We start from the raw sequence: 12,834 nt of genomic DNA, 5'->3' as shown, positions 1-12,834 counted from the left end.
TCTTTAATTAAAGTACTTTTAGCATCAGTTTGTCTTAGGGCTACCACAGATCCCTGTACAGCTAAGAAACATACCAATGAAAGTTATTTGCTTCTTGTACCAATTCAAATCCCCGATTTTAGAGGTAAGAAAAATACTGTATAGAAAGCTTAAGCAACCAGTCACTATCACCTATCTCTAGGAATTGGAAGGGAAGAAGCTATGCCATCTACTTCCAATGACCTTGAACACAATAGAACAATGGTGAGATGCTGCCTCCACTCTTTCCTGTCCTAGTAATACACACACACACACACACACACACACACACACACACACACACACACACACACACTTTATCTACTTTCAGATTTATGGGCAAATGCTGTGTCTCCTGTCCCCCAAAACCCACACATTCTCCTTGGTCTCTTCTGCTGCTAATCATTAGATAGTCAGTATGGGAATCCCATTAATCCTGTGCTTTTAAGTCCTCTGGGTTTCAGCCACACATCTGGACAAAGTCCTTCTGGACCTATGTATTTTATAGTCTCTAGACACTTTCACAGGAATAGTAGCCTTCTCTTAATTTGTCCCTAGGGCTTGTCGTAGACATCTGCCCTACTTTCTTTTCTAATGCTGTAATAAAAATACTCTGGCAAATGACAATTTGTGGGGGAAAGGGTTTAATTTGACTCACAATTCAAGGTTTCTGAGCCATCATTTTGATGAAGTCAAGATGGAGCCTTGAAGAAACTGGTTCCATCTACAGTAAGAGCAGAGAGAAAATAAATACATGCATGCTTGCTGCTGTGCTCACTTTCTCTACTCTTATGCAACTCAGGACCCAAACCTAAGGAATGGCGCCGCCCACAGTGGGCGGGGTCTTCTCATGCCAGTTAACTGGTACCACCCACAGTGGGCGGGGTCTTCTCACGCCAGTTAACTGGTACCCACCCACAATGGGCGGGGTCTTCTCACATCAGTTAACATAATCAACACAGTTCCCCAGAGACACGCACACCAGACAATCAGAGCTAGATAATCCCTTGCTGAGACCTTCTTCCAAGATAATTCTAGATTTTGCCAAATTGACAATTAAAACTAACCATGACAATAGCTTACACATTATTGAGAGCAGGAATATAATCAAAGTTCTTTTACTCTAAGTTAATAAAGACCTTGGATGTTTTTTGCTGTTTAAATGTCCCTATTTTAGTTTTTTATAAGACTAGAAGTCCAGTTCATATCAAACTTAATTGGAAGACAAATATTTTGAGTGATTTGATTATTGTACAAAATCTTAATCTAATGCCTCTTGATTAAGCCAGCTGTCCTGTAATTCACACTAGACCTAAATGTCATTTAACATTCTGGAAATGTAATAGAGATGCTAGTTTTTTTAATGTTCTGTTTATTAAGAGTTCTCTCTTCCCAGGTGACTCTAGGTGCCAGTTGAGGTTTGTTAATACCTTCCCAGAGAAGGAGGAACTGTGACTGGTAGGCGGTTTCCCATGAGTGCAGGCTGGGTAACTGGTTCCAGTCACAGAGGGAGATCTGAGAAATTTCACCCCACATTGTCACTTCCGAATCAACCCAAAATAAGCCCACTTTGTAAGTAAAAACTACTTAGTGCATTTTTAAGAGAATATCAAACTTTTACCAGCTTATATCAAGTTATTTCAAATAAACATGGAAATCCAGTTTTATATGTGTGTGTGTGTGTGTGTGTGTGTGTGTGTGTGTGTGTGTGTGTGTGTGTGTATGTATAGTGTTCACTATGAAATTACAATCACATCCTTAAGGCAGATTCTTTACAAGCTCTGCCCACCTTCCAGACAGGAGATCTGAAGCTCCCATTTGTGTCTGGTGCTCTCAACAGCAACTCTGTGGGTCACTTCTACATTTTACTGACATGAATGTATTGAATGTGGAGACAGAATTTACATTACTTAATGGGAGTGAAAATTCTTTTAGCCATACTTGTAAGACTAAAGTTAATCCAGAGTCATCTTTAAAAAACACAGATCCTTAGAAAAGATACAAGTAGAAGTAAGTACCCAAGATAAGTACCTACTCAAGTCAAAATACAAACAAGGCTTTCCCCAGGGACAAATCCAACTGAAGACAAGTTCTCAATCCAAAATTATAAAATATGTATGGAAACTCACAGCCCTGAGAAAGTGGACAAAATCAAGGAGGGATTTCTATCTATGAAGAGTTAAGATAATAGAATGATCTAAGATCAAAATTTTAAACTATAAATGTCATTTGATATACTAAAATATGATATACTTAAATATGCTATGATAAAAACTATTACTAACAGCAACTTAGGGAGAAACATGTTTATTTGACTTATGGGTTACACTGGTCATCATCAAGAAAAGCTAAGGCAAGAACCTAGGGTCAGGAACTGAAGCACAGACCGTGGGTATTTTTTGCTTACTGGCTTGCTCTCTGGCACACATTCAGCTACTTTTCTTAGACAACCCAGACCCACCTACCTATACATAGTACCTTCCTCAGCAGACTCAGACTCCTGCATCAATTAGCTATCAAGACAATGCCCCACACACCTGCCCACAGGCCAATCTGATGGGAGCAAACCTTCAATAGATGTTCCCTCTTCCCAGGTGACTCTAGAGTTGCATCAAGTTGACAGCTAAATCTAGTCATGATGGAAGTAAAAGGAGAAAATGTATTCATGAGAACTGGGCATTATAGAGAAAAGGACCTGGGGGGGGGGAGAAGGAAAAATTACAAAAGACAAAGTTTTTTGAAAAGAATACCATGATTGAATACTTGTTTCTTCCTAAAATCTGATGCTGAAATCTTAACTTCAGAGGTGATGTACTAGTAGATGAAACATTTGGAAGACAAATAGATTAATAAGTAAATGTGTGCCCTATAGAAGCCCAGAAAGCTCACTTGGCCCTTGTGGGGATACAGTAAAAACAACACTCTTTGAACCATAAAATGAGCCTGCCCTGGTTACCAAATCTATCTGCCAGCATCTTGATTTTGGACCTCCAAGACTATGACGGCAGAACTATGAGAAATAATCTTCTGTTGACAAGATAATTCCATCGATAACATAATTCTCTTTATGATATTTTTCTATAGCAAACAAAGCAGGCCCAAACCCATAGTCTGTGAAATCATCTGTTGACGGCTTAACTAAACAGTGGAGTAGACAAAGACAATAGCTAAAAATAAAATGAGCTATGTGAAAGGTAGGATGCTAAGGTAATCGCCTAAGGGAAGAATGCGCTGCTTTGTCATACATATAAAGGGGTTTCAGGAAAAGGAAAAAGGTAATTTAGAAGAGACAATACTCAGAGAGATAATGACTAAATTTTCTGGAAATAAATAAAAGCATGAGTCATTAGATTTTAAAGGGCATGAGTTCTGGGAACTTTACAAAAGAAAAATATCATCCATCATTGCGAACCTAGAGAAGCAAAAGTGGAGATGAGTTTTAAAGCTACCTGGGAGAAATAACTTTAACTACCACGAGACCGCAATCAGAATGACAGAGGATGTAATTGGGAAAAGCAGATGCCACAAACAGTCAGAAAATACATGAAATGCTCTAACTAAAATAGCTGTCAGACTAGAATTGCCTACTGTGCCAAGCTAATAGTCGAAGCATGAGAGTGAATGGCAGACATTTTAAAACACACCCAGACTGAGACTTTTTGCTTCACATATCAGCTCCCTTCTGCTCGTTGAAAGACCTACTGAAAGAGTGAACTTCAGCAAAAACCAAAATGGGAGAGATGAAATGGGAAGCAGAAGTCACGGTGGGAGGAAATTTGATTTCCATTTTCAAATATAAATAAATGTGGACTCTGTAAAATAATAAGCATAGTGACTAATTTTGAAAGGGTTTTTTTTAAATAACAGTGCACAGCCAACATAACCAAATAACAATAACATAAAGGATGAGATGTGTTCAGAAGAGAACTAAAGCCATCTAAATTACTGGCAGTTTTAGGAAAATCATAAGGAGAAAATAAATCAAGTGGAGTTAGAAATGGAGGAATATAGTTAAAATTTGTTTTTTATAAAGACTTGACAATAAGATTATGGTCCTATACAAGATTAACATTAATTATTTTAAATGCATTTCTCAAATATTTTCCATCTAATAAATAAACATTTCAAGAAATTGAAAACAGTATGTCCAGAGATGAAGAAAGTTAACCTATTTCCTTATTAGAAGTTTATGAGTTGGTTCACACAGAATTAACCATGATATTTAGCATCCAAGGTTAATATTTATTTTCATTAGCACATGTTAATTGTACAAAATAATGGGCTTTTTGATATGACATTTTCATACATTGTATATAATGTACTTTGATCATATTCGCCTCCCAATAACCTCTCTTTTTACCAAACTCTAAAATCCCTCATCAAAATCATCTCAGTATTGGGAACCAATGGCATGACTCTGTGAGTGAAGGCATGTGCCACCATTCCTACAACCTGGGTTTGATTCTTGGGACTCACAGAGTGAAAGAAGAGAACCAGCTCCCACAGGTTGCCTTCTGAACTCTCTGTGTGCACCTTGGCACGTAAGGACCCACACACATACAAAATAAAGACTTGTCATTGAAATAATAATGATGATCTTAGTAATTCTTCCAACTTTCCAGATTAAAAGGAAATATAAATCCCAGCACAAAAAAAAAAAGGAAGCGATAGACAGAGAAATACAGAAAGGAAGAAAAGAAGGAAGGGAGGGGGAAGGAAGGATATATTTTTCCTAAGAATTCAAAGCTTTAAAGGACATCAAGAATAGCATTTCTTTGGAAGGCTGAGTCAAGATGATCCCTTGAGCCTAAGAGCTTAAGGCAAGCCTGAGCTACATAGCAAGACCCTGTCTGTCTCAAAGAAAGAGGTGAATGGCATCAGTTCTTCTATCATGGGTTTTCAAAGTCTACTAAAATAATAATTATTCATTAAACAAGTCATTGATAACATCATTTCCTTACCACCAAGAAAGCCTCTTGTGATGTGTATCCTCACCTCAGAGGGCAAAATGTGTTGACCAAATGATATTCTAATGGTTTCTAGCACTGACTGGTCACTATTGCCATGGAAGAATCACTTTGGCTTGACTACAAGTTGCTAACATTCTAACTTTGTTTTTCTTCTTGGTGCTTTTGGGAGAGCTAATTGCTACGCGCAGAAGCAGTTATTAAGGTCTGAATAGAAAATGTTTAAATTAAAAAATACCATGTTCATATTCAAGAATCATTGTAATTGGTCTATTAAACAGCAGCTTTGCAGCAGGACCTACATTTTTATTTGCTTCATTACTTAAAACGAAATAGCAATTATTAGCTATACTGCGGTGACTAAATATTCAATTGTTTACATTGTCGGTGTTAACAGCTTTGCATTGACTCATTGACAATTTCTATTATCCATTTACTATGAAGTGATAGTGGTTTGGCTGAATTCTCTGCTTCTTATAATGACTTTTAAAAAGACGAAGTTGGAAGAGATACAATGAGGAAGTTGACTGCATTCGTCAAGGTAGAGTGGGCTATGACCATGATGGTCAAGCTTATTTCTCCCTCCATATACATCTACTGCTAGTTAACTACGAATCAGCTCCACATCCCCCTCACTGTAGGGCTTAGACCATGGGAGACCTCTGCCTGGTACAACAAAAGCCTCTATAGCACAGATACAAACAACATGGAAAATCATAAGATTGCTCTATTAGCATCTGTTGGAAGCACAGCAATGCTTATTGTCTTGACTGAGGCAAGTCACATAAACAATCCTAGATGTAAAATCCTCTCACAAGGGAGAAATCACAGGGAGAAAGGAGCACCAAGATACACTATGTATAGTCATACACTGCACCACAGTGAACATGCCAACATTTTTTCATGAAAATTAGGAAAGCATCAATTCCACATAAAACTTATACAAGCAATTTTTCCTACTTATTTATGCAAGAGAAAAAGTGATTCTTGTTTAGGAAAAAAGTAAGCTAGGTATGACAGCCCGTGCCTGTAATTTCAGCACTTAGGAGGCAGAGGCAGGTGGATCCTGTGAGTTTGAGGCCAGCCTGATCTACATAGTGAATTCCAAGACAGCCAGGACTATGTAGAGAAACACTGTTTTTTTAAAAGGCAAAAAATAGACAAGTAAGTATAAGTAAAACTTACTAACCTGAAATGTTAGACAATCTAACAAATAATGAAAAATGATAGTCTAAGAAAAAGCAAATTTTGGCTTAATATTTTTAAAACCTCAATTGTCTCCTGACTGCCTTTTCAAAATGGAACGAAGAGAAATAGTGTGTCCACTTTCATAGAGAACTTTAAAAGCATGATCATTTATAAGAAAGAAGAGGAGGAAGAGAAGGAGAAAAGAAAATCTCAATGGAAATATAAGGGAATTTCAGTGTAAGAAATGGCCATTTCCAATTCATCACACATTTGGGATAGATAAAATCTTATGAGGCTGTGTTAGTTATTTTTTATCACTATAACAGAATGCTTGATGATGAGGGAAATAGTTGAACAGATTAAGGCACTTGCTAATGAGCCTCATGATCTGAGTTGGATTCCTGGGATCCACAAGGTGGAAGGAGAGAGCCAGCTCACAGAAGGTGTCCCTTTACCTCCATGTGCATCACACATGGCATGGCACGCACACACACACACACACACACACACACACACGCACACACACACACACACACACACACTAAACAAATGAATAAATAAATAAACAAATAAATAAATAAATGTAGTCATAAAATAAACAAGTAAAAATATTAATGCTGAACTAATGCTAGCTACTCTTCAGAAAAGTACCCAAGAAAATAAACATAAAGAAGGAATGATTTATATTGGCTCATGGTTCCTAATGTTTTAGTCCAAGGTCAACTGGACCCACCAATCTTGACATGATGCTAATCAGAATATCGTAGTGGCAAGAGCTGTTCACTTCATGATAGTCGTGAAAAGCAGAACGAAGCAACAGAAAGAAGCCAAGGATAATGCACACCACCAGGGATGCACTCACATTGACCTGCTTCCTCCAATAGTTCCCACCTCTGAAATTCCTTCCCCCAGTAATGCTATACAATTATGGTTCCATCAGGGGGTTAAGCCTTTGATGAGGCCAGAGCTATCACTATCCAATCCCTTCTCAATATCTCCTACCCTGAACACGATGCATTATGGGCCAGTCCTTTAATTAAATGAGCCTTTGTGGGCAAAACTTCACACCCAAACTGGAACAGAGGCAGAGGCTCAAAAATTGAAGTTTTAACTAATTTTGACACTTAAATACTGCTAAAATCAACAGCATGTTAGCAAGCCTCAAGATTTGCATTTCAAACTCTTGGAGTTTAGTAAGCTACTATCATTCATTTTAAGTCTTTAAAAAGTTTTAATGTTGTGAAGTTGTAGCAAGAAACTCCTAAGTTCTTAAACTACTGGTATTTGAGACTCACCTTTCTTGTTTTTGTTCAAGGAAGTAAATTTTCAAATTTTTTCACTTTTTTTATTTACTAGGAACAGGGATTGGGGGTATTGTCCCACAGGACACATGAAGAGAGCAAAGAACAGCTTGTAGGAATAGGTTCCCTCCTTCTACCACATGGATCTGGAGGATCAGACTCAGGTCAATGGGCTTAGTGGTAGGCATCTTTGCTGGCTGAGATCTCTTACCAGCCCTTAAGGAAGTAAATGTCATCATAGCAATTCTAATGATACAGCAGGGTCACAAATTAGAAGCCCCTACAATCCTTGGTTTTTTTCACATGTCAAAGATGCTTGGCTACCAGCAACTTTGTAAAGGTGGGGGCCATAAAGACCCCAAATAGTTTTGCATGCCAAATTCTAAGCTAAAACTACATGATTCCAAAGAGGCTTCTAAATATCCAGATTCAGAAGTATATGTAGGAATTTTAGTGCCACAATTAGAAGAAAGGTCAGGAATTAAAATAAGTTCCAGGCTGGGAAGATGTCTGAATAGGGAAAGAGCTTGCTGTGCGGTCATGAGGACCTGGGTTCAATCCCAGATGTAAAGAGCCTAGTACAGGTGGTGTACCCTTGTAAATTAATTACTGGGGAGGTGGAGACAGGAAGATTATGGGGCCTTTTTGGTCAGTCACTCTAGCTGAATAGATGAGCTCCAGGTTCAGTGAGAGACCCTACCTCAAAAAATAACTCCTCAGTTGAAGACACCCCAATGTCAAGTTCTAGCTTACACCTGCACACACATGAACACACACAGAAGTTAAAAAGGATAGCTTATCCTCGAGAAATATATTTCAAGATCCCACATTCATGTCAACATTGAAAGAACTCTCAGTGTTCACTCATTCAATAACCGTCGTGGAATCTCACCAGTAAGCACCTCTCTTTATTCTTCTAAAAAATTTAACGTAAGCTTTTCTCAAAGAATAGCTTACAAATCTGTAGTTCCATAGGGCTTAATTGATGGTTAGATGACATATAGATAATCAAATAAGTTTGAAAAGCACTGAGTTAGAATGAGGTTATTGACAGAGCTATTAAAAGATCATGATACATCAAGAATCCACAAGGAAGAGATGCAGCATGCAATCCTTCCAAGACTCACTTGTCTACTGACTGGTTTTCATTTAGGACAAGTGAGACTGTTGTTCCACAGAAGAAAAGTGCTAAATTAGACTTCAGCCAGGGAAGCAGGCAGGCAAACCACAGATCTTCACCTCTCCCTCCACTCCTCCAAATGCAATCCCCCAGTCTCATTCCCGGCTCTGCAGCAGACCGCCTCCTCAGCCTCCCTCTCTTCTGCCACCATGTCTAATGCATCAACCAGATCTTCCTGTCCTAACTTCCCTCCCCCACTCATTACTTTAGCTCAGCCCCCAACTCCAAAAGGCATTCCCTGGGAACCCACAGGCCACCTAAGCCAGAGAATCAGGTAGGTTAAGTGTGGATCTTCACATTCCCCTCTCTTCCTCCAAATCCAGTCCCACAGTCTCATCCCCAGCTCTGAAACAAACCTTTTGTTATAGCTTCTCTGCACTCTCTACCCCTATCCCCAAGGGACTAAGCAGATCCTGGTGGAACATCCTCTTTTCCTTCCTTCTGTGGACCCCCTTAACCTCCACCCTCTGCCAGCTCATCCTCATTCCTGAGTGTCAGCTCCCAATACCTAGAAACACATTTAACCTGGAATCCAGTAGCCACACCTAGCAGGATCCTAGAAGAATTTCCTACCAGGCAACACACCTACCACACTCTTTAAACCAGCAAGGGCAACAGAAGCCAAGGAGCAAAACAACCAAGAAAAACAAGAGCAGATAGATATCAGCACCTAGACTCTACATAGCAGGCTGTGAGTATTGTAACAAAACTGAAGCACAGCAAAAAGACCTTAAAATAGCTTTATGAATATAATAAAGGTCCTTAAACAGGAAACAAATAAATCCCTTAAAGATAACAGTGGAAGGAAATTAATAAAACTGTTCAAGACCTGAAAGAGGAAATAGAATCAATACAGGAAAATCTGAAAATGAAAAATTTAGAAACTTGAACAGGAACTACAGAGGCAAGCTTCATCTACAGAATATGAGAGATGGAAGAGAGAATCTCAGGCATTGAAGATACAAGAGAAGATACATCATAGGTGAAAGAAAATGTTAAATCTAAAAAAAAAAACCTGACACAAAGCTTCCTAGAAATCAGGGACACCATGAAAAGACCAACCTAAGAGTAATAGGAATAGAAGAAGGAGAAGAAACCCAGATCAAAGGCACAGAAAATATTTTCAACAAAATCATAGAAGAAAATTTCCCTAAACTGAAAATAGAGATCAGTTGTTCAATCTCCAGGAGTTTATGAGTTTTCTGCTATTGTTGATATTCAGCATTAAATTTTGGATTCTATTTTGTCAGATATTAAAATGGACTGGCTTGTTCATCAGGTTCATTTGCTTGGAATCTTTTTCCAACTCTTATCAAGGTAAAAGAAGCATACAGAACACCAATTAGACTGAACTAGAAAAGAAATTCTCCTCTGCACATAATAATCATAAAGTACAGAACAAAGAAAGAATACTAAAAGCTGCAAGGAAAAAGACAAGTAATATTTAAAGGCAGACCTATTAGAATAACACCTGATTTCTCAGTGGAGATTCTAAAAGTCAGAAGGACCTGACCACATGTTCTACAGACTCTAAGAGACCACAGATACCAGCCCAGACTACTATACCTAGGAAAACTTTCAATCACAATAGATGGAGAAAATAGGATCTCACACTATTAAAAAAAAAAAAAAAAAAACAAATTTAAGCAATACCTACCTACAATTCCAGCCCTGCTGAAGGTGCTTAAAAAAAAAACACAGCCAAGAAAACACAAGGAATAAATAATTCCAGACCAGCAAATAAAAACAGGAAACACACACACACATATCACCAAAGGGGAAAAAAAAGGAAAAAAAAAACAGTAATTAACAAACATTGTTCATTGATATCATCTCTCAACATCAATTCCCCCCCCCCAAAAAAAGGCACAGAATGAATGAGAAAATAGGTTCCATCCATCTGCTACATCCAAGAAACATTCCTAAACATCAAGGATATTATCACCTCAAGGGAAAGGGTTGGAAAACTATATTCCAAGTAAATGAACCCAAGGCGAAAGCCAACACAGCCATTTTAATATCTGACAAAATATAATTCAAAAACTAAAGATAAATTTCAACAACAGAAAGCTCCTGGAAACTGAACAACTCTCTACTGAATGCAAAATGGGTCAAGATAGAAATTAAGAAAGAAATTGCAGACTTTCTAGAATTGAATGAACATGAATATACAACATACCCAAACTTGTGGGGCACAATGAAGGCAGTTCTAAGAGGTAAGTTCATAGCACTAAGTGCCTAAAGTAAAAACAAAACAACAACAACAACAAAAAAACTGGAGAGACCTCATGTTAGTGACTTATCACTACAACTGAAAAAGCTCTAGAACAAAAAGAAGAAATCACACCCAAAAGTAAACAGCAAGAAATAATCGAACTAGGAGCTGAAATCAATAAAATAGAAACAAAACAACAACAACAACAAAAAGAGTTGATTCTTTGAGAAAAATCAACAAAATTGACAATCTCTTAGCAAAATCAACTAAAAGGTGGATTAACAAAATTAGAAATGACAGGGGGGACATAACAGACACTGAGGAAACCCAGATATTCTGAAGGATATGGTTTAAAAACTGTACTCCACCAAATTGGAAAATCTAAAATAAATGGATAATTTTCTCCATAGATGCCACTTACCAAAGTTAAATCGAGATCAGATAAACAATTTAAACAGACCTATAACCCCTAGTGAAACAGTCATTAAAAGTCTCCCAGCCAAAAAAAAAGTCCAGGGCCAGATGATTTTAGCACAGAATTCTACCAGACTTTCAAAGAATAGTTAGGACCAATACTCCTCAAATTTATTCCACAAAATAGAAACAGCAGGATCATTACTCAAATTCATTTTATGTGCCTAGTTACTCTGATACCCAAACCACATAAAGACCCAACAAAGAAAGATAATTACAGATCAAAATCCCTTACGATGATAGACACAAAAATTCTCAAATACTTGCAAGCTGAATCCAAAAACACATCAAAAAGATCATCTACTGTGATCAAGTAGGCTTAATTCCAGAGATATAGGGATGGTTCAGCATTCATGAATTGAAAATTTTAATCCACCATATAAACAATCTGAAAGACAAAAAAAAAAAAAAACTCATGATCATCTCATCAGGTGCCAAAAAGGCCTTTGATAAAATTCAACACCCCTTCATGATAGAAGTTCTGGAGAGATTAGGGATACAGTCAACATACCCCAATAAAATAAAGGCAGTTTATGGCAAACCCACAGCCAACATCAACTTAAATGGAGAGAAACTCAAAGCAATTCCACTAACATTAGGAACAAGGTAAGGTTGTCGACTCTCTCCTTCCCTATTTGTACTTGAAGTCTAAGCTAGAGCAATAAGACAACTGAAGAAGATCAAGGAAATACAAATTAGAAAGGAAAAAGTCAAAGTATTTTTATTCACAGACGATATGATAGTATACATAAAAGACCCTAAAAATTCCACTGGGAAACTCCAGTAGCTGATAAACACATTCAGCAAAGTAGTTAAATATAAAATTAAATCACAATCCCAGCACTCGGGAGGCAGAGCCAGGTGGATCTCTGTGAGTTCGAGGCCAGCCTGGGCTACCAAGTGAGTTCCAGGAAAAGGCGCAAAGCTACACAGAGAAACCCTGTCTCGAAAAACCAAAAAAAAAAAAGAAAAAAAAATTAAATCACAAAAATCAGTAGCCCTGCTATTTGCAAATGAAAAATGGACTGAGAGAAAAATCAGGGAAACAACACCTTTCACAATATCCTCAGACAGTATAAAATATCTTAGGGTAACTCTATCCAAGCAAGTTTAAGACTTGTATGATTAAAAACTTTAAGACATTGAAGAAAGAAATTGAAGAAGATACCAGAAGAGGGAAAGATCTCCCATGCTCACACATTGGTGAGGTTAATATGATAAAAATGTCCATCCTATCAAAGGCAATCTACAGATTCAATTCAGTCACCATCAAAATTCCAACATAATTCTTCACAGATCTTGAAAGGACAAGTTTCAGCTTCATATGGAAACACAAAAAACCCAGGATAGCTAAAACAGTCCTGAACAATAAAAGAACTGCTGGGTGTCTCACCATCCATGGTTTTTTAAGTCGTACTACAAAAAGTATAGTAATAAAAACAGCATGGTTTTTGGCAAAAAAAAAAAACAAAAAACAGGTATGTTGATCAA

Source organism: Peromyscus californicus, unplaced genomic scaffold (assembly GCF_007827085.1).
Source record: "Peromyscus californicus insignis strain IS unplaced genomic scaffold, ASM782708v3 Scaffold_24__1_contigs__length_46423439, whole genome shotgun sequence".
Classification (NCBI taxonomy): domain Eukaryota; kingdom Metazoa; phylum Chordata; class Mammalia; order Rodentia; family Cricetidae; genus Peromyscus; species Peromyscus californicus.
The sequence above is the reverse complement of the archived record's forward strand: the minus strand, read 5'-3'. Positions refer to the sequence as shown.